This window comes from Bufo gargarizans, chromosome 1, assembly GCF_014858855.1.
Source record: "Bufo gargarizans isolate SCDJY-AF-19 chromosome 1, ASM1485885v1, whole genome shotgun sequence".
Classification (NCBI taxonomy): domain Eukaryota; kingdom Metazoa; phylum Chordata; class Amphibia; order Anura; family Bufonidae; genus Bufo; species Bufo gargarizans.
Genome location: NC_058080.1, coordinates 310,534,311 through 310,558,007, shown reverse-complemented (window position 1 = coordinate 310,558,007; position 23,697 = coordinate 310,534,311).

Sequence of the window (23,697 nt, the reverse complement as noted above, 5' to 3'; positions counted from 1 at the left end):
CACCCGCTTCAATTTCCGCCTCACTTATAAACCAGGTTCCAAAAACGTGAAGGCAGATGCCCTGTCCCGCTGCTTCCCTGAGGCTGCTTCCTGTCCTGGACTCTGAGCCAGAAACCATTCTCCCAACTAAATGTTTTCTTGCTGCCCTGGGGGCCGCAGAAGTAATGGAGGACTTGTCCTCTCTTCTTGAGCCCTCACAGGCAGAGAGTCCACCTGACAAACCCGAGGGTCGATGGTTCGTACCCATTAACCTTCGATTGGAGGTCATCCGACAGCTTCATGACTCAAAGTCTGCCGGGCATTTGGGTGTTAAAAAAACACTTGCCCTTGTTAAACGTCACGTGTGGTGGCCCAACATGTCCGTGGATGTTAAGGCCTATATCCAGGCATGTACTGTTTGCGCCAGATGTAAACCGTCTCGGTCTGCCCCTTCTGGGACTTTACTCCCACTGCCTATTCCCCAGGCTCCATGGACTCACATTTCCATGGATTTCATCACAGATTTGCCAAGGTCCTCTGGAAGTACGGTAATCTGGGTAGTGGTGGACCGTTTTAGTAAAATGGCCCATTTTATCCCACTCCCTGGATTGCCCTCGGCCAGAGAATTGGCAGATCTGTTCTTGAATCATGTCTTTCGATTACACGGAGCACCGGATGACATTGTTTCAGACAGAGGAGTGCAATTCATCTCCCGCTTCTGGCGTTCTTTCTGCTCCAGATTGGGTATTAATTTGTCTTTTTCTTCTGGTTTTCACCCAGAGACCAACGGTCAGACGGAAAGGACTAACCAGACCCTGGAGCAATATCTCCGGTGCTTCGTGTCAGACTGCCAGGAGGAATGGGCAGCGTATCTACCCTTTGCGGAGGTGGCTTATAATAACTGAGCATGCTTCCACTAAGATGTCTCCGTTCAGGTGCGTGGGGGGCAGGGATCCAAGACTCTCTTCTTTGGCCGGACCCTCCACTGACTCACCGGTGGTGGATCAGTGGTTCAAGGATAGGCGTCCCATTTGGTCGTCGGCCTAGCGGAATCTCCGCAGTGCGGTGGCGCAACAGAAGAAATTTGCTGATCGTCATCGCACCGTAGAGCAGAAGTTTAAGGTGGGAGATCAGGTGTGGGTCTCCACCCGGAACATTCCGCTGCGTCAGCCATCTTCCAAGTTGGGTCCTCGATCCATTGGCCCATACCCAGTGACACAAAAGATCAACCGAGTTACGTACAAGGTTGCTCTTCCACCGTCGATCCGAGGAGTGAACACCTTTCATGTTTCACTTCTCAAATCGGCAGCCGACTCCGCTCCCTTCATTCAGACCCCATCCCCGCTGGAGGTCCAAGGGGTACCGGAGTTCGAAGTGAACAGAATTTTGGACTCTCGTTTTGTCCAAAGGTCTCTTCAATACTTGGTGGACTGGAAGGGTTTTGGTCCAGAGGAGAGATGTTGGATACCTGCTCGCCAGGTGCATGCGGATGAGTTGGTGGCAGCCTTTCACCGGGATAACCCGGGGAAAGCTTGCTTGGAGTCTTCAGAGCCACCTCCTCGAGGGGGGGGGGTAATGTAAGATCCTCACCTGCTTTGCACTCCAGGGGAACCAAGAGGGGTCCTCGTGGAGTTGCGGGACAGGTTATGCGTGTCTCTGATGCACCAGCGCTGACCTCTTTGCGAGCCAGTGCGGAGATGCGTTCGCGTGGACATCGGAGGGGAGGACCGTCGGAGTCCCGGGGACAGAGTGGCCAGGCGAGTGACAAGACGCCGCAGCCAGGGTTGTCTCCGGTGTCTCCTGCGACTTCCGTTTCCGCATCTGGGTCCACGCGCTCGCATACTCGCGCTGAGTCAATCATGCGTCCGTGCGTACGCACGAGGGCAGGTTCGCAAAGGGATACACGGTCGCGAGTACGTGCTTCTTATGCACTTCGTCGACCAGTGGCGCATATTATACTGACTCACAAGAGCAAAGTGGATTAGGGAGCCAGCCATGGGTTAATCAACTTGTGATTGCCTTAGGCCTTGTACTCAGGTGCAGGGCAATTTGTTCACCTATGGTAGTGGACACTTGGCACCCTGGGATTGGTCAGCAGGCATTTAAAAGGAGGTCTCTCAGGGTGATCAGTGCCCACTGTTATTTTCCCTCAACCAGGTATAGGTCACAACTCCTAGTGACTGAAGACTGCCAGGAACTTTGTCCTTACAGCGGACCCAAGATCTGGAGTGACTCGACTGCCAAGTGCACAGCATCATTCAGCACTGGTTGGGACTATTCCTGGAATCTCCTTGCCTGGTTTTTTGTTATTATTCCTTGTTACCAGCAAGTGTCCTGGACGTTTATGTTTCTGGTGAATAAACACCTTTTTGCTTTCATCACTGGTCTGTTTGTTGGTGCCTTGCATTACAGAGACCTCACAGATTTGCATTAATAGATTCATACCTGTTCAAGTACTTATAGGAAAATATTAAGACAATGTAATATTAAGAGAAGTCTGGCAAAAAAAGTATGCTGCAGAACTGTCCAGCAAAAGTCAAATCCATAGAGTCCATTTGTAGATTCTGAACTGCAGTTTCTTTGACAGTTTGTGCAGCCTTGAGTTAGATAAGGAACTATCTTGCGGCTGCTGAATTCTGATAATAACATTTTATTTAATGACATAATAATACACATGAATAGACATTTCCCATTGACGCATATGCAATTGATATCTGTATAGTCAGTGTATTCTGACATCAGAGCACATTGATTATACAGCATTGCACAGCACTGTATAAAAGCTTCAGAAATGATCAATAATAGATCTGAGCTTGAGCTTTTCTCCTTCTATGCCGCTGTCTGGCACATAATTAGGAAGCTAGGTGCTCTTATATCATGCCAGTTTATTATTATAAATAATAGTGCAGGACTGTTTTAGAGCACTGTGGGCTCAATTATTTAAAGGGCACCGTGGCTAATGATGTTATGGGAGCATGATTGTAACTGTTTTGAGGTACTGTTGCTTTTGGTGCATTGTGGTTTGGGGCAGTGTTTCAATAACACTGTGCTGACAATGTTAGGCAGGTCCGGTGGGCTGGTAACATTGCAGGTGGATGGTGGCAACAACATTATTTATTTATTTTACTCACTAATATAGCGCTGACACATTCCACAGCGCTTTACAGAGATTAACATTCTTGCTGTTCCCCAAGACCAACGTAAAAATCCACGTAACACAGAGAGAACATGCAATTTGGAATCTTTTTTATGAAATTAAGAACCAGCAACATACACAATGAAGCATAGAGATACTGTACTTGTACAGAACAAGTGTCTAGGATACATCCTAAAGATTTCTCAAAGTGCTTTACATGACTTATTCTATGTGTCTATTATCTGCTGGATGCACATGGTTTAACATTTATTCCAGTCTTCAAGAACAACAAAGAAGAACTTCAAGAAGAAGAGCTGCAGGTGATACTTTCTCATAGCACTATAAGATTTTGCATTTCAAATTAGCCATATTGTTCAACTGTTCTTATACCAGGTACCCTTTTGGCTTATATATTTTTAAAAGCATCCTAAATTATGTTGATAAAATCTAATTATGAAGGGTACATACCTTATACAAATAAAAGGGTGAGGAACAAGAAAAAAAACTATGAGGATAAATAGAAAAGTAAAGGGGGCAAAAACATGACAAAAAAAAACAATTAAATCACTAAAACAGGAAGGTAGTGAGGAAGCATGGACAAACTATAAAGAAAAATAGAAAATGAAAAATATAAGAGGCAGATAAAAGCAGCCAAGATGGAGATAGAGACTCATTGCCAAAGATAGTAGAACCAACCTTAAAGGGATTCTGTCACCTCCCCTCAGCCAAAAAACGATTTTAAAGCAGCCATGCAGCACAGCTTACCTGGATTAGGCTGTGCTCTTTTATCTTGAAATCCGTCCAGCAGTTACTGCAAAAAACGACTTTGATTGATATGTAAATGTGTCCTGAAGGTGCCCAGAGGGGCGTTTTGTTCATCTTAGAGAGCCCAGTACCGCCCCTCTTACAGTGCCCAGCCCGCCTTCCTTGCACTGTCTATCCGCCCCCAGCCTGCCACAGCCTCTCCTCCCCCTCCCTCACGCCGAACGAACTCTCGCACAGGCGCAGTACCCACTGAGGGCTGCGCCTGTGCGATCTGCAGGAGACTGAGGGCAGGAGCTTCATCTTCGTCACTGGGCATGCGCCGAGCCCAGTGACGTCCGATGCTCGCTCTTCCCTCAGTCAGCAGGGAAGAGCGAGCATAGGACGTCACTGGGCTCGGCGCATGCCCAGTGACGAGGATGAAGCTCCTGCCCTCAGTCTCCTGCTGATCGCACAGGCGCAGCCCTCAGTGGGTACTGCGCCTGTGCGAGAGTTCGTTTGGCGTGAGGGAGGGGGAGGAGAGGCTGTGGCAGGCTGGGGGCGGTTAGACAGTGCAAGGAAGGCGGGCTGGGCACTGTAAGAGGGGCGGTACTGGGCTCACTAAGAAGAACAAAACGCCCCTCTGGGCACCTTCAGGACACATTTGCATATGAATAAAAGTCGTTTTTTGCAGTAACTGCTGGACGGATTACAAGATAAAAGAGCACAGCCTAATCAAGGTAAGCTGTGCTTCATGGCTGCTTTAAAATCGTTTTTTGGCTTAGGGGAGGTGACAGAATCCCTTTAAAATGTTTTTCAATTATACAAATGGTAAGAAGTTTAGACTAGAAAGTGTTTGCCCTTTGCGGAGTGATGAGGGAGGAGTTGTAGACTGTAATGAGGAAAAAGAAAATCTATTAAATACTTTTTCTCCACCGTATTCTCTGAGGAAAATTAAATTACATATGAAATGCAGAGTGTCAAAGTAAATTCCATATTAAATGTGGACTGTCTAACATAGGAAGAAGTACAGCGGCGTCTAAAAAAGATTTGTGTTCGGATCGGCTATCAGAAAGGTGTCCCTAACCTATCTAACCCTATCTTGCAACAAGCAGTAGAATTGTGCCATAACTGCTGCGGTAGGGCAGCCTAAAGGGGGCCACCCCTATATGAAGTGACTGTAAGATGGCGTGGGTGGGTGGGTGAAATCAGCTGAATCGTCGTCAGCCTAGGCCTACAGGAGTCTATAAATAGCCTAGTACCCACCCAGCCTGGACTCACAGGTGCAAGTAAGTAGCCGTGTAATCAGCCTCTCCTCTCACAAATACAGCAAAATACTTTTGCTTAACACTTGTGTTCGGATCGGCTATCAGAAAGGTGTCCCTAACCTATCTAACCCTATCTTGCAACAAGCAGTAGAATTGTGCCGTAACTGCTGCTGTAGGGCAGCCTAAAGGGGCCAAAAAGCATAGACCTTATTTAGAGTAAACATATACATACCATTACGACACCCGCTTTGAACGCAGAAAACTCTACCCGATGAAGGTGCTGAATATACCGTACATATCAGCGACTTCTATATACCTTACCTCTTTGTCACGTGCCGTTGTTTTTGGAGGTAGCTAAAGTTGATGTTTTGAAAGAGCGGTCGGTAGTCAGAAACGATTTACCCCTATGTTGACGATCATATGAACATATTACAAGAAGGTCTGAACCCGGGAGCTGCAGACTGAAATAACAATGGTGAATGTGATAGAAGAGTTAATGAAGTCCAACCATTCGCTAAGGGCCCTGCTCGGACACCAACTATTGCTGGTAGCAAATACTACACCTATACTTCCCCAGGCCACTGCTTAAATTATTTCTTATTATTAATAAAGGACCCAAAAATTAGAAGATGGCATATGCCGCTTAACTCTGATAATGGATCGGGACTAGGGATGAGCGAACTCGAACTGTATAGTTCGGGTTCGTACCGAATTTTGGGGTGTCCGTGACACGGACCCGAACCCGGACATTTTCGTAAAAGTCCGGGTTCGGGTTCGGTGTTCGTCGCTTTCTTGGCGCTTTTGTGACGCTTTCTTGGCGCTTTTTGAAAGGCTGCAAAGCAGCCAATCAACAAGCGTCATACTACTTGCCCCAAGAGGCCATCACAGCCATGCCTACTATTGGCATGGCTGTGATTGGCCAGAGCACCATGTGACCCAGCCTCTATTTAAGCTGGAGTCACATAGCGCCGCCCGTCACTCTGCTCTGATTAGCGTAGGGAGAGGTTGCGGCTGCGACAGTAGGGCGAGATTAGGCAGATTAACTCCTCCAAAGGACTTGATTAACTGATCGATCTGCAGCTGTGGATCATTGAGCTGCTGATCCTCAATTGCTCACTGTTTTTAGGCTGCCCAGACCGTTTGTCAGTCACATTTTTCTGGGGTGATCGGCGGCCATTTTGTGTCTTGTGGTGCGCCAGCACAAGCTGCGACCAAGTGCATTTAACCCTCAATGGTGTGGTTGTTTTTTGGCTAAAGCCTACATCAGGGTGAAGCTGTCACACCAAGTGCATTTAACCAGCAATAGTCTGTTCATTTTTTGGCCATATACAAAATCAGGGGCAAGCTGCGCCTGTCACCAAGTGCATTTAACCCTCAATGGTGTGGTTGTTTTTTGGCTAAAGCCTACATCAGGGTGAAGCTGTCACACCAAGTGCATTTAACCAGCAATAGTCTGTTCATTTTTTGGCCATATACAAAATCAGGGGCAAGCTGCGCCTGTCACCAAGTGCATTTAACCCTCAATGGTGTGGTTGTTTTTTGGCTAAAGCCTACATCAGGGTGAAGCTGTCACACCAAGTGCATTTAACCAGCAATAGTCTGTTCATTTTTTGGCCATATACAAAATCAGGGGCAAGCTGCGCCTGTCACCAAGTGCATTTAACCCTCAATGGTGTGGTTGTTTTTTGGCTAAAGCCTACATCAGGGTGAAGCTGTCACACCAAGTGCATTTAACCAGCAATAGTCTGTTCATTTTTTGGCCATATACAAAATCAGGGGCAAGCTGCGCCTGTCACCAAGTGCATTTAACCCTCAATGGTGTGGTTGTTTTCTGGCTAAAGCCTACATCAGGGTGAAGCTGTCACACCAAGTGCATTTAACCAGCAATAGTCTGTTTATTTTTTGGCCATATACTACATCAGGGGCAAGCTGCGCCCGTCACCAAGTGCATTTAACCCTCAGTAGTGTGGTTGGTCAAGCTGTGACACCAAGTGCATTTAACCAGCAATAGTCTGTTCATTTTTTGGCCATATACTACATCAGGGGCAAGCTGCGCCCGTCACCAAGTGCATTTAACCAGCAATAGTGTGGTTATTTTTTGGCCATATCCCAGTCTAATTCTGTCACTAAACCCATACCTGTCACCCAGCGCCTAAATACTAGGCCTCAAATTTATATCCTGCTAAATCTCTCGTTACCGCTGTCCTGTTGTAGCTGGGAAAGTTATTTAGTGTCCGTCAAAGCACATTTTTTGTTCTGGGTTGAAGTACAATTCCCAATTTAGCAATTTCATAATTTAGTGGTTTCTGCTATATCAGAGCTATTTGAAATCTATCCCTAAAAGGGTATATAATATTCAAGGTGCACATTGGGTCATTCAGAATAACTTCACACACACCCGCTACTGTGTATTTTCAAGTCTAATTCTGTCACTAAACCCATACCTGTCACCCAGCGCCTAAATACTAGGCCTCAAATTTATATCCTGCTAAATCTCTCGTTACCGCTGTCCTGTTGTAGCTGGGAAAGTTATTTAGTGTCCGTCAAAGCACATTTTTTGTTCTGGGTTGAAATACAATTCCCAATTTAGCAATTTCATAATTTAGTGGTTTCTGCTATATCAGAGCTATTTGAAATCTATCCCTAAAAGGGTAGATCATATTGAAGGTGCACATAGGGTCATTCAGAATAACTTCACACACACCCGCTACTGTGTATTTCCAAGTCTAATTCTGTCACTAAACCCATACCTGTCACCCAGCGCCTAAATACTAGGCCTCAAATTTATATCCCGCTAAATCTCTCGTTACCGCTGTCCTGTTGTAGCTGGGAAAGTTATTTAGTGTCCGTCAAAGCACATTTTTTGTTCTGGGTTGAAGTACAATTCCCAATTTAGCAATTTCATAATTTAGTGGTTTCTGCTATATCAGAGCTATTTGAAATCTATCCCTAAAAGGGTATATAATATTCAAGGTGCACATTGGGTCATTCAGAATAACTTCACACACACCCGCTACTGTGTATTTCAAGTCTAATTCTGTCACTAAACCCATACCTGTCACCCAGCGCCTAAATACTAGGCCTCAAATTTATATCCTGCTAAATCTCTCGTTACCGCTGTCCTGTTGTAGCTGGGAAAGTTATTTAGTGTCCGTCAAAGCACATTTTTTGTTCTGGGTTGAAATACAATTCCCAATTTAGCAATTTCATAATTTAGTGGTTTCTGCTATATCAGAGCTATTTGAAATCTATCCCTAAAAGGGTATATCATATTGAAGGTGCACATAGGGTCATTCAGAATAACTTCACACACACCCGCTACTGTGTATTTCCAAGTCTAATTCTGTCACTAAACCCATACCTGTCACCCAGCGCCTAAATACTAGGCCTCAAATTTATATCCCGCTAAATCTCTCGTTACCGCTGTCCTGTTGTAGCTGGGAAAGTTATTTAGTGTCCGTCAAAGCACATTTTTTGTTCTGGGTTGAAGTACAATTCCCAATTTAGCAATTTCATAATTTAGTGGTTTCTGCTATATCAGAGCTATTTGAAATCTATCCCTAAAAGGGTATATAATATTCAAGGTGCACATTGGGTCATTCAGAATAACTTCACACACACCCGCTACTGTGTATTTCCAAGTCTAATTCTGTCACTAAACCCATACCTGTCACCCAGCGCCTAAATACTAGGCCTCAAATTTATATCCTGCTAAATCTCTCGTTACCGCTGTACTGTTGTTGCTTGGAAAGATATTTAGTGTCCGTCAAAGCACATTTTTTGTTCTGGGTTGAAGTACAATTCCCAATTTAGCAATTTCATAATTTAGTGGTTTCTGCTATATCAGAGCTATTTGAAATCTATCCCTAAAAGGGTATATAATATTCAAGGTGCACATTGGGTCATTCAGAATAACTTCACACACACCCGCTACTGTGTATTTTCAAGTCTAATTCTGTCACTAAACCCATACCTGTCACCCAGCGCCTAAATACTAGGCCTCAAATTTATATCCTGCTAAATCTCTCGTTACCGCTGTCCTGTTGTAGCTGGGAAAGTTATTTAGTGTCCGTCAAAGCACATTTTTTCTTCTGGGTTGAAATACAATTCCCAATTTAGCAATTTCATAATTTAGTGGTTTCTGCTATATCAGAGCTATTTGAAATCTATCCCTAAAAGGGTATATCATATTGAAGGTGCACATAGGGTCATTCAGAATAACTTCACACACACCCGCTACTGTGTATTTCCAAGTCTAATTCTGTCACTAAACCCATACCTGTCACCCAGCGCCTAAATACTAGGCCTCAAATTTATATCCTGCTAAATCTCTCGTTACCGCTGTACTGTTGTTGCTGGGCAAGATATTTAGTGTCCGTCAAAGCACATTTCTTGTTCTGGGTTGAAATACAATTCCCAATTTAGCAATTTCATAATTTAGTGGTTTCTGCTATATCAGAGCTATTTGAAATCTATCCCTAAAAGGGTATATCATATTGAAGGTGCACATAGGGTCATTCAGAATAACTTCACACACACGCTTCTGTGCATTTCCAAGTCTAATTCTGTCACTAAATCCATACCGGTCACCCAGCGCCTAAATACTAGGCCTCAAATTTATATCCCGCTGAATTTGAATACAATACATTGGGCCAAATAATATATTTGTTGTTGTGGTGAACCATAACAATGAGAAAAACATCTAGTAAGGGACGCGGACGTGGACATGGTCGTGGTGGTGTTAGTGGACCCTCTGGTGCTGGGAGAGGACGTGGCCGTTCTGCCACATCCACACGTCCTAGTGTACCAACTACCTCAGGTCCCAGTAGCCGCCAGAATTTACAGCGATATATGGTGGGGCCCAATGCCGTTCTAAGGATGGTAAGGCCTGAGCAGGTACAGGCATTAGTCAATTGGGTGGCCGACAGTGGATCCAGCACGTTCACATTATCTCCCACCCAGTCTTCTGCAGAAAGCGCACAGATGGCGCCTGAAAACCAACCCCATCAGTCTGTCACATCACCCCCATGCATACCAGGGAAACTGTCTCAGCCTCAAGTTATGCAGCAGTCTCTTATGCTGTTTGAAGACTCCGCTGGCAGGGTTTCCCAAGGGCATCCACCTAGCCCTTCCCCAGCGGTGAAAGACATAGAATGCACTGACGCACAACCACTTATGTTTCCTGATGATGAGGACATGGGAATACCACCTCAGCATGTCTCTGATGATGACGAAACACAGGTGCCAACTGCTGCGTCTTTCTGCAGTGTGCAGACTGAACAGGAGGTCAGGGATCAAGACTGGGTGGAAGACGATGCAGGGGACGATGAGGTCCTAGACCCCACATGGAATGAAGGTCGTGCCACTGACTTTCACAGTTCGGAGGAAGAGGCAGTGGTGAGACCGAGCCAACAGCGTAGCAAAAGAGGGAGCAGTGGGCAAAAGCAGAACACCCGCCGCCAAGAGACTCCGCCTGCTACTGACCGCCGCCATCTGGGACCGAGCACCCCAAAGGCAGCTTCAAGGAGTTCCCTGGCATGGCACTTCTTCAAACAATGTGCTGACGACAAGACCCGAGTGGTTTGCACGCTGTGCCATCAGAGCCTGAAGCGAGGCATTAACGTTCTGAACCTGAGCACAACCTGCATGACCAGGCACCTGCATGCAAAGCATGAACTGCAGTGGAGTAAACACCTTAAAACCAAGGAAGTCACTCAGGCTCCCCCTGCTACCTCTTCTGCTGCTGCCGCCTCGGCCTATTCTGCTGCTGCCGCCTCGGCCTCTTCCTCCGCCTCTGGAGGAACGTTGGCACCTGCCGCCCAGCAAACAGGGGATGTACCACCAACACCACCACCACCACCTCCGTCACCAAGCGTCTCAACCATGTCACACGCCAGCGTTCAGCTCTCCATCTCACAAACATTTGATAGAAAGCGTAAATTCCCACCTAGCCACCCTCGATCCCTGGCCCTGAATGCCAGCATTTCTAAACTACTGGCCTATGAAATGCTGTCATTTAGGCTGGTGGACACAGACAGCTTCAAACAGCTCATGTCGCTTGCTGTCCCACAGTATGTTGTTCCCAGCCGGCACTACTTCTCCAAGAGAGCCGTGCCTTCCCTGCACAACCAAGTATCCGATAAAATCAAGTGTGCACTGCGCAACGCCATCTGTAGCAAGGTCCACCTAACCACAGATACGTGGACCAGTAAGCACGGCCAGGGACGCTATATCTCCCTAACTGCACACTGGGTAAATGTAGTGGCAGCTGGGCCCCAGGCGGAGAGCTGTTTGGCGCACGTCCTTCCGCCGCCAAGGATCGCAGGGCAACATTCTTTGCCTCCTGTTGCCACCTCCTCCTTCTCGGCTTCCTCCTCCTCTTCTTCCACCTGCTCATCCAGTCAGCCACACACCTTCACCACCAACTTCAGCACAGCCCGGGGTAAACGTCAGCAGGCCATTCTGAAACTCATATGTTTGGGGGACAGGCCCCACACCGCACAGGAGTTGTGGCGGGGTATTGAACAACAGACCGACGAGTGGTTGCTGCCGGTGAGCCTCAAGCCCGGCCTGGTGGTGTGTGATAATGGGCGAAATCTCGTTGCAGCTCTGGGACTAGCCAATTTGACGCACATCCCTTGCTTGGCGCATGTGCTGAATTTGGTGGTGCAGAAGTTCATTCACAACTACCCCGACATGTCAGAGCTGCTGCATAAAGTGCGGGCCGTCTGTTCGCGCTTCCGGCGTTCACATCCTGCTGCTGCTCGCCTGTCTGCGCTACAGCGTAACTTCGGCCTTCCCGCTCACCGCCTCATATGCGACGTGCCCACCAGGTGGAACTCCACCTTGCACATGCTGGACAGACTGTGCGAGCAGCAGCAGGCCATAGTGGAGTTTCAGCTGCAGCACGCACGGGTCAGTCGCACTACAGAACAGCACCACTTCACCACCAATGACTGGGCCTCCATGCGAGACCTGTGTGCCCTGTTGCGCTGTTTCGAGTACTCCACCAACATGGCCAGTGGCGATGACACCGTTATCAGCGTTACAATACCACTTCTATGTCTCCTTGAGAAAACACTTAGGGCGATGATGGAAGAGGAGGTGGCCCAGGAGGAGGAGGAGGAGGAGGAGGAAGAGGGGTCATTTTTAGCACTTTCAGGCCAGTCTCTTCGAAGTGACTCAGAGGGAGGTTTTTGGCAACAGCAGAGGCCAGGTACAAATGTGGCCAGCCAGGGCCCACTACTGGAGGACGAGGAGGACGAGGATGAGGAGGAGGTGGAGGAGGATGAGGATGAAGCATGGTCACAGCGGGGTGGCACCCAACGCAGCTCGGGTCCATCACTGGTGCGTGGCTGGGGGGAAAGGCAGGACGATGACGATACGCCTCCCACAGAGGACAGCTTGTCCTTACCCCTGGGCAGCCTGGCACACATGAGCGACTACATGCTGCAGTGCCTGCGCAACGACAGCAGAGTTGCCCACATTTTAACCTGTGCGGACTACTGGGTTGCCACCCTGCTGGATCCACGCTACAAAGACAATGTGCCCACCTTACTTCCTGCACTGGAGCGTGATAGGAAGATGCGCGAGTACAAGCGCACGTTGGTAGACGCGCTACTGAGAGCATTCCCAAATGTCACAGGGGAACAAGTGGAAGCCCAAGGCCAAGGCAGAGGAGGAGCAAGAGGTCGCCAAGGCAGCTGTGTCACGGCCAGCTCCTCTGAGGGCAGGGTTAGCATGGCAGAGATGTGGAAAACTTTTGTCAACACGCCACAGCTAACTGCACCACCACCTGATACGCAACGTGTTAGCAGGAGGCAACATTTCACTAACATGGTGGAACAGTACGTGTGCACACCCCTCCACGTACTGACTGATGGTTCGGCCCCATTCAACTTCTGGGTCTCTAAATTGTCCACGTGGCCAGAGCTAGCCTTTTATGCCTTGGAGGTGCTGGCCTGCCCGGCAGCCAGCGTTTTGTCTGAACGTGTATTCAGCACGGCAGGGGGCGTCATTACAGACAAACGCAGCCGCCTGTCTACAGCCAATGTGGACAAGCTGACGTTCATAAAAATGAACCAGGCATGGATCCCACAGGACCTGTCCGTCCCTTGTCCAGATTAGACATTAACTACCTCCCCATAACCATATATTATTGGACTCCAGGGCACTTCCTCATTCAATCCTATTTTTATTTTCATTTTACCATTATATTGCAAGGCTACCCAAAGTTGAATGAACCTCTCCTCTGCCTGTGTGCTAGGCCTAAATATATGCCAATGGATTGTTGCAGTGGTGGCTGACGTGAAGCCTCATTCTCTGCTATGACATGCAGACTGATTCTCTGCTGACATGAAGCCAGATTGTCTGTTACGGGACCTCTCTCCTCTGCCTGGGTGCTGGGCCTAAATTATGACAATGGACTGTTGCAGTGGTGGCTGACGTGAAGCCTGATTCTCTGCTATGACATGCAGACTGATTCTCTGCTGACATGAAGCCAGATTGTCTGTTACGGGACCTCTCTCCTCTGCCTGTGTGCTAGGCCTAAATATATGCCAATGGATTGTTGCAGTGGTGGCTGACGTGAAGCCTGATTCTCTGCTATGACATGCAGACTGATTCTCTGGTGACATGAAGCCAGATCCTCTGTTACGGGACCTCTCTCCTCTGCCTGGGTGCTGGGCCTAAATTTATGAAAATGGACTGTTGCAGTGGTGGGTGACGTGAAGCCTGATTCTCTGCTATGACATGCAGACTGATTCTCTGGTGACATGAAGCCAGATCCTCTGTTACGGGACCTCTCTCCTCTGCCTGGGTGCTGGGCCTAAATTTATGAAAATGGACTGTTGCAGTGGTGGGTGACGTGAAGCCTCATTCTCTGCTATGACATGCAGACTGATTCTCTGCTGACATGAAGCCAGATCGTCTGTTACGGGACCTCTCTCCTCTGCCTGGGTGCTGGGCCTAAATTTATGAAAATGGACTCTTACAGTGGTGGGTGACGTGAAGCCTGATTCTCTGCTATGACATGAAGACTGATTCTCTGCTGACATGAAGCCAGATCCTCTGTTACGGGACCTCTCTCCTCTGCCTGGGTGCTGGGCCTAAATATCTGACAATGGACTGTTGCATTGGTGGCTGACGTGAAGCCTGATTCTCTGCTATGATATGAAGACTGATTCTCTGCTGACATGAAGCCAGATTGTCTGTTACGGGACCTCTCTCCTCTGCCTGTGTGCTAGGCCTAAATATATGCCAATGGATTGTTGCAGTGGTGGCTGACGTGAAGCCTGATTCTCTGCTATGACATGCAGACTGATTCTCTGGTGACATGAAGCCAGATCCTCTGTTACGGGACCTCTCTCCTCTGCCTGGGTGCTGGGCCTAAATTTATGAAAATGGACTGTTGCAGTGGTGGGTGACGTGAAGCCTGATTCTCTGCTATGACATGCAGACTGATTCTCTGGTGACATGAAGCCAGATCCTCTGTTACGGGACCTCTCTCCTCTGCCTGGGTGCTGGGCCTAAATTTATGAAAATGGACTGTTGCAGTGGTGGGTGACGTGAAGCCTCATTCTCTGCTATGACATGCAGACTGATTCTCTGCTGACATGAAGCCAGATTGTCTGTTACGGGACCTCTCTCCTCTGCCTGGGTGCTGGGCCTGAATTTATGACAATGGACTGTTGCAGTGGTGGCTGACGTGAAGCCTGATTCTCTGCTATGATATGAAGACTGATTCTCTGCTGACATGAAGCCAGATTGTCTGTTACGGGACCTCTCTCCTCTGCCTGGGTGCCGGGGCCTAAATATCTGAGAATGGACTGTTCCAGTGGTGGGTAACGGGAAGCCAGATTCTCTGCTATGATATGAAGACTGATTCTCTGCTGACATGAAGCCAGATTGTCTGTTACGGGACCTCTCTCCTCTGCCTGGGTGCCGGGGCCTAAATATCTGAGAATGGACTGTTCCAGTGGTGGGTGACGGGAAGCCAGATTCTCTGCTATGGAACCTCTCTCCAATTGATTTTGGTTAATTTTTATTTATTTAATTTTTATTTTAATTAATTTCCCTATCCACATTTGTTTGCAGGGGATTTACCTACATGTTGCTGCCTTTTGCAGCCCTCTAGCCCTTTCCTGGGCTGTTTTACAGCCGTTTTAGTGCCGAAAAGTTCGGGTCCCCATTGACTTCAATGGGGTTCGGGTTCGGGACGAAGTTCGGATCGGGTTCGGATCCCGAACCCGAACATTTCCGGGATGTTCGGCCGAACTTCTCGAACCCGAACATCCAGGTGTTCGCTCAACTCTAATCGGGACGTAATCGCCTGTAGTCGTGACAGGACTTATTAACCTATAGTCGTGACAGGATTTCGTAATCGCCTGAAGATGTGACAGGACTTATTAACCTGTAGACATGACAGGATTTTGTAATCGCCTGAAGACGTGACAGGACTTATTAACCTGTAGACGTGACAGGATTTCGTGATCGCCTGTAGTTGTGACAGGACTTATTAACCTGTAGACGTGACAGGATTTCGTAATCGCCTGTAGTCGTGACAGGACTTATTAACCTGTAGTCGTGACAGGACTTCGTAATCACCTGTAGTCGTGACAGGATTTATTAACCGCCAGGCGCGAGAGACCCTAATGGCGGGGCCAGGCGCCAGTGAGGGAAGAAACGTAAACCTGAAGGAAAGCAGCTATGTTCATTAGGAGAACGGTATCAGAGCGGTGCACTGACTGCCCCAGAGAAAATACTGAGTAACCATGATGTAGCAATGAAAAGGAAAATGCAGCCTTAAGTGGAAGCCGAAGTGATGTATGAACAGCTGGGTGAACGCAGCTGTGGATGTGAGTAGTGCCTGAAACATGGTATGGGCCCAGCTGTGAGCATGAAGAGCACGGTATAACGCAGCTGTGAATGCAATCTGAAATGACAGGGTATCAATGTGATGCAACAGCAACGCATGAACGCAGCTCTAGTGGTGAACAGAGTATAAATTGTAAATGCAGACACATGGACATAGCTTTGAAGGTAACGCCTCCACATAATGCTGCAGGCTTTTTCTCCTTTTCTCAGGGATGGTCACCACAGCACCACCCAAGAAACATAAACGTGTATGAACATGAACCTTGAAGCAACGACAATAAGGCAACATATAATGCACCTATACCCCAGCACAGAACCGCTGACACATGCGTGCCCATAACATACAGTTTATAGATAAACCACTCTTACCTACAGGAGCATGAGAACTCAAATGCGGGCGCCTCGATTGATCTGCATGGATCCCCACATGCAGACCCCTGGTATACATACCCCAACTCCTTGCATGTTTGGCGTTAGCTACGGATGTGCCCCTGCATGTTAAAAACACACATTTATTTTTTATTTTTTTCCCTAATAGAGGAAACCTGCGACCATACCTACACCAGGCGCCTGCTAGGCCAACAACTGTATGCAATGACCCCCAACGAGCCCCTAGACAGCCGAGCATTCACTAGACTGTTAGCACCCCACTCTGCTTTGAACCAGAGTACTGCGCATTGCATGCCGCCCTGTAGGCACCATGCCATCAAATGCAATACCACAGCATTTTTTATTTTTTATTTTTACCATTGATATAAAAACACAGCGTGCATGACTTGAACCAACTAACAACCATCATTTAACCGTTTAGCTCCCGACTCTGCTACATCTCAGAGCGCTACATGTCGCGGACCGCAGCGTTGGTCCCGTGCAAACCACTCCGATCCTACCGTGAATACCAGCGCCCTGCTAAGACATTCTGCCATCGCCCAGCCGTAAGGAGCCTCCACACCATGCTGCTGTATCCTAGAGCTGACTCACAGGTAGTGAAATCAGCTGAATCGTCGTCAGCCTAGGCCTACAGGAGCCTATAAATAGCCTAGTACCCAACCAGCCTGGCCTCACAGGTGCAAGTAAGTAGCCGTGTAATCAGCCTCTCCTCTCACAAATACAGCAAAATACTTTTGCTTAACACTAAAATAGAAAAATCATCACATACAGATGACATAACATACACCCCCTGATTCTAAGAGAATTAAGTAATGTCATAGACAGACACTTATTTCTGATATTTAAGAGAGTGTTGTACGGTACTGGCACTTAGCAAATGTGGTGCTAGTAATCAAAAGGAGGTCAAAAACAGAGCCTGGAAACTATAGGCCGGTAAGTTTAACATCTGTTGTGGGTAAACTGTTTGAAGGTTTTCTAGGCTACTTTCACACTTGCATTCGGGGCTCCGCTTGTGAGTTCCGTTTGAAGGCTCTCACATACGGCCCCAAACGGATCCGTACTGCCCTAATGCATTCTGAGTGGATGCGGATCCGCTCAGAATGCATCAGTCTGGCACTGTTTGTCCTCCGCTCCGCTCAGCAGGCGGACACCTGTCCGCCTGGCTGTGCGGAGGCAAACGGATCCGTCCAGACTTACAATGTAAGTCAATAGGGACGCATCCGTTTGAAGTTGACACAGTATGGCTCAATTTTCAAACGGATCCGTCCCCCATTGACTTTCAATGTAAAGTCAAAACGGATCCGTTTGCACTATCATGAAAAAAAAATGTAAAAAAAATTATATATTTATTTATTTTTGTTCATGGTAATGCAAACTGATCCGTTCTGAACGGATCTAAGCGTTTGCATTATAGGTGCGGATCCGTCTGTGCAGACACCAGACGGATCCGCTCTGAACTCAAGTGTGAAAGTAGCCTAAGAGTGCTATCCTGGAGTACCTCAGTAAAAATAAGCGTGTAATGCCATATCAGCATGGCTTTATGAGGGATTGGTCCTGTCAAACTAATGAATCACCTTCTATGAGCAGGTACGTTTTAGACTGGACTGGGGTAAGTCAATGGATGTCATATATCTCAACTTGTCCAAATTATTTGATACTGTTCCATGTACAGTAAAAGGTTAGTATATAAAATGAAAATGCTTTGACTGGGGGAAAATGTCTGTATGTTGGTAAGTAACTGGCTCAGTAATAAAAAAACAAGAGGGTGGTTATTAATGGTACACACTCAGATTGGGTCACTGTCACTAGTGGGGTACCTCAGGGGTCAGTACTGGGCCCTATTCTCTTCAATATATTTATTTATGATCTTGTAGAATATTAATTTCGGCAGATGACACTAAACTATGCAAAGGAAGCTTCGGCACAGAAATAGCAGATAAGATTTAACACTGCCAAATGTAAGGTTATGCACATAGGATGAAATAATGCAAGTTACCTGTACATACTAAATGGTAAAACACTGGGTAACACCGAAATGGAAAAGGACTTAGGGGCAGCAAATTTAACTGCTGCCAATGCCAATACGATTTTGGGGTGCTTTAAAAGGGGCATAGATGCCCGTGATGAGAACATAGTCCTACAACTTTACAAATCACTAGTCAGACCTCACATGGAGTACTGTGTACAGTTCTGGGCTCCTGTGAGCAAGGCTGACATAGCAGAGCTGGAGAGGGTTCAGAGGAGGGCAACTAAAGTAATTACGGGAATGAGGGAATTACAGTACCTAGAAAGATTATCAGAATTAGAGTTATTTAGTTTAGAAAAAGGATGACTGAGGGGAGATCTAATAACTATATATAAATATATCAGGGGTCAGTTCAAAGATCTCTTCTATAATCTATTTATACCAAGGAGGAAAAAAGGTTCTACACAAACATAGGATTCTTTACAGTTAAGAGCAGTGAGACTAAAGAACTCTTTGACAAAGCAGGTGGTGATGGTGAACTCGCTAAAAGAGTTCAACAGTGATCTAGATGTGTAAGCAGATATGAAGGGGCACACTCAAAAGGAAACCACAATGGTGATAGTAATAATATACTTTAATATTCTAAAATCATACCCCTAAAAAATACATAAAACATATATAACATGAATATATGAATAGTGGATAGGTACTATGTTGTAATAATGTAAATCCCTACATCCACACACACTCAATAAAATCGTGAGAACCAGTCACTGTGGATGCTATTGGATCCTATGACAACGTGACGGCAATGTTCCACTCAGAATGCCGTTCCCATTAAGCGTAGAACTTGCTTCTGTATCTTTGGCCCTATAGCCAATTCAGGCTGAGCACTATTTGTAGTATAACAGAGTTGCTGCAAAGTTCCAATGTCCGGCAGTCCTAAACGCTCACTGACGGATATCAGGAGGAATCAAATAGGAATCAATAATGACTTCACAATGAGGTAAGCGTATGGTTACTTACAGCCTCTTCATGTGTATTGAACTGCTCATGTACGAGCTCGGTCTTACCCTGCTTCACTGCTTCACCGCAGCGCTGTTCCCAGGTGGCCGAACACCCGCAGCGTCCCACGTGGTGTGCTAGGCCTGTACGTGGTGTCCCACGTGACCTGGTTGTCTAGGGGACCGGATGAACGCTCCACTGACGTCACTATAAGGCGACTGCTTTCCCAGTCTTTGAATTCGAGCTGATCTTTTTTCTATGTCCATTAATGACAGTCTTTCACTTGTTTCCAAATTCTTCTTAAGATGATTCCACCCTCACTCCCTAATGCCAGACGCGTTTCAGGGTCTCACGCCCCTTCCTCAGTGGCCAAATCCGCTCACTCAGTTAGCCACTGAGGAAGGGGCGTGAGACCCTGAAACGCGTCTGGCATTAGGGAGTGAGGGTGGAATCATCTTAAGAAGAATTTGGAAACAAGCGAAAGACTGTCATTAAAGAACATAGCAAAAAAGATCAGCTCTAATTCAAAGACTGGGAAAGCAGTCGCCTTATAGTGACGTCAGTGGAGCGTTCATCCGGTCCCCTAGACAACCAGGTCACGTGGGGCGCCGCGTACAGGCCTAGCACACCACGTGGGACGCTGCGGGTGTTCGGCCACCTGGGAACAGCGCTGCGGTGAAGCAGTGAAGCAGGGTAAGACCGAGCTCGTACATGAGCAGTTCAATACACATGAAGAGGCTGTAAGTAACCATACGCTTACCTCATTGTGAAGTCATTATTGATTCCTATTTGATTCCTCCTGATATCCGTCAGTGAGCGTTTAGGACTGCCGGACATTGGAACTTTGCAGCAACTCTGTTATACTACAAATAGTGCTCAGCCTGAATTGGCTATAGGGCCAAAGATACAGAAGCAAGTTCTACGCTTAATGGGAACGGCATTCTGAGTGGAACATTGCCGTCACGTTGTCATAGGATCCAATAGCATCCACAGTGACTGGTTCTCACGATTTTATTGAGTGTGTGTGGCTGTAGGGATTTACATTATTACAACATAGTACCTATCCACTATTCATATATTCATGTTATATATGTTTTATGTATTTTTTAGGGGTATGATTTTAGAATATTAAAGTATATTATTACTATCACCATTGTGGTTTCCTTTTGAGTGTGCCCCTTCATATCTGCTTACACCTCACTTGTTCTTGTTGGTCCTGAGGGTGGGACCAGAGGGTGAGCACCTTATCCATACGGTGGGGGGGGGGGGGTGAGCCGCTGTATCTCTCTGTTTTACTTACCACAGTGATCTAGATATATTTCTGGGGTGTAATAATATTGTAGGTTATAGTTATTAGATTTCTGGAGAAGGGTCGTTGATCCAGGGAGTTACTCTGATTGCCTGATAGGAGTCAGGGAGGAATTTTTCCCCCTAAAATGAGGAAAATTGTATCTCATGTTTTTTCCCTTCCTCTGGATCAACTTGCAAGATTACAGGCTGAACTGGATGGAAGGGTGTCTTATGTTCAGTCTCTCTGTCTACTACAATGTAGGACCTTTCACTGTGCAGGCTCAAACACCTTCCCCAGCCGTCTCCTGAACTTTGGTTCCACCTACCAAATCTTAACACACAGCACTTTGACACTGTAGTAGGCTATGCATGCTTGATGAGTGCCGCTTCTCTGAGTGGTATGCATCTGGCCACCTGGGCTTCTTTTTTTACAATGCGGTCTTTGCCACAATTTGCACAAAAATTATGACAAAACTGCGATGAACTAAAATGCGTGCCGGAATCATGGTAAAGGTCTTGCACCAGAGTCACAGAACAGGAGGACGCAGCCTAAAAGAAGCTCAAATGGAGGTCACCAAAGAGGAATACAGACACCACTCTGTGTAAGAGAAGGGGTTACCATGGGGACCAGTATGTTGGAAAGCAGGGTTATCAAGGGGAGCAATATTGGAGAAAAGGGGATCACCATGGGGCGCTGTATGTGACAAAAAGGAGGAAAGTAACTATGTGGAGGAGGGAAAGTCACCAGAGGGATCAGTATGTGGGAAAGGGGCATTATCAAGGACATCAACATGTCAGAAATGGAGCACCATGTGGAGCAGTGCGTGAGAGTTTAAATGGCTAGGTCTGTAAGTGGTAAAATATCTTCTTGGGGTTCTATGACACAAACATGAGTACGATTCTGAAATACTATGTACTGGAGCAACATCTTTAACAACTGTTCCTACAATGTGAAGCTAATTCCTGGCTTTACAGTATTCGGGGGATACTATTATGGAGAGCCTAAATGGTGAGAGAATAGCCTATAGGCCAGGCATTAGTCTGGTGGCATTATCAGCTGAGCTTGCTAAGAGCTCATTTGCATACCCTCTACCTTTACAGTAAGAACTCATCTCCTCTTACTTTTGCCCCTTAGTAGGATCCATTTTTTGACACAACAAACCACAGAGGAGTTATGCTGTATTGCTTTATATACAGTATTTTTTCAGGCATACCTCTTTGACTGTTATTGACTTTTTAAGCTTGTACTAAAAGCATGAATACAAAAGGTGGAAATAAAAGTCATGAATGAAGAGACCTAAAATGTATTATCGTCAAACTTTATCTGCAGGTATTTCTTAGGATGCTGAAATTCATATAAATTAATTAATACTGTTAGAGATGAGCGAATTTCTCAAAAATTTAATTCAGCCGGTTTGCCGAATTTTCAAAAAAAAATTGGTTTGATCCAAATTTACTTGTGGCAAATCATATAACAAAATGGCTGCTTCCTGGCTGCAGAGAGCCAATGTAGAACATTGTGCCTTGCAGTAACTTGCATAGGGAGTCTGCTGTGGTAGTGAAATAATACTGTGAGTCAGTATGATATGTAGATGACAGGCGTCGCTCTTAGAATCACTGCACACTTCACTTATTAGGGCAGTTACGGGGCCAAAACTGACCAAATAACTAAAGTGTGAACTCAGTCTTACAGGTCAATGCTAGCGCCAGGTATAAAGAACCGTGCAGAGGCCCAAGATCCTACTATAGCGTGAAATAGCGCACTCCTTTTACACCAATTCACTGATTCCACATAGATTTCTACAGAACCTGTTCTATTAAACGCTTATACAAGTAGACCCCCCCCCCCCCTGACAGAGTGGAGTGGGTGTCAGCAGTAAGTTTGTGTTGACGTCACTGGTTATTTTGCCCTTCCTCTGATCCGTCAGAACAATAACCCCCAAAAAATGGATCCTGTCTGAGGAGCATCCGCCTTCACTCGGTCAGCATTTGGTCAGTAATCCATCAGTATTGCTAAAGCCCAAAAAAATAGGATTGGATCCAAAACAAAGATGACACGTGAATGGAATGTTTGCATGTCTTCTGTGTTTTTTACCCACTCCTGCTTTTGGCTACCAAATCATAAGCCAATTCTGATGCAGCTGTTACATACAGGAACCGTTGTGCATCTCATTTTTCTTTCCTTCTGACAGATCAGAAGAAGGGTCAAATAACTGATGATGTCAGCCAAACTGAAAGGCAAAATAGTGGCCCAGTCATGAAGTGGGGAGGGTGGGAACAGCATGAGAAATCCACAGAGTGGCCCTATGACATGGTGGTGAGGTGGAAGCAGCATGAGGAGACCACAAAGTGGCCCAATGACAGAGTCTGGAGGTGGCATCAGCTTCAGGAGGAGGCCACAGAGTGGCACAATGACAGTGTGGAGGTGGAGGCAGCAGCAGCATCAGGAGACCACAGAGTGGCACAATGACAGTGTGGAGGTGGCGGCAGCCTCAGGAGGAAGCCACAGGGTGGTACAATGACAGTGTGGAGGTGGCAGCAGGATTAGGAGGCCACAGAGTGGCACAATGACAGTGTGGAGGTGGCAGCAGCAACATCAGGAGGAGGCCACAGGGTGGCACAATGACAATGTGGAGGTGGCAGCATCATCAGGAGGCCACAGATGGCACAATGACAAAGTGTGGAGGTGATGGCAGCATCAGGAGGAGGCCACAGGGTGGCACAATGACAGTGTGGAGGTGGCAGCAGCAGCATCAGGAGACCACAGAGTGACCCGTTGACAGAGTGGGGAGGTTGGTGACAATACCAGTACCAAATGAAGATGGTGTCACGGCTGTGTCTCGGTCTGGTTGTTTTGTTTCGTGAGACTTAGCCCTGAATGCTGGTTGCCATGGGCAACGTGTTTTTTTGTAGCATGTTTGTGTTTTGCTCCTTTCCCTGGGATCCTTTCCTTTCTGGTTCTGGAGGGGTTTAACTACCTGGCTGAGTGTGGTCACTTGGTGTTTATATTGCCTGTGGCTTGTAGGCTGGAGTCAGTTGTCCTCCAG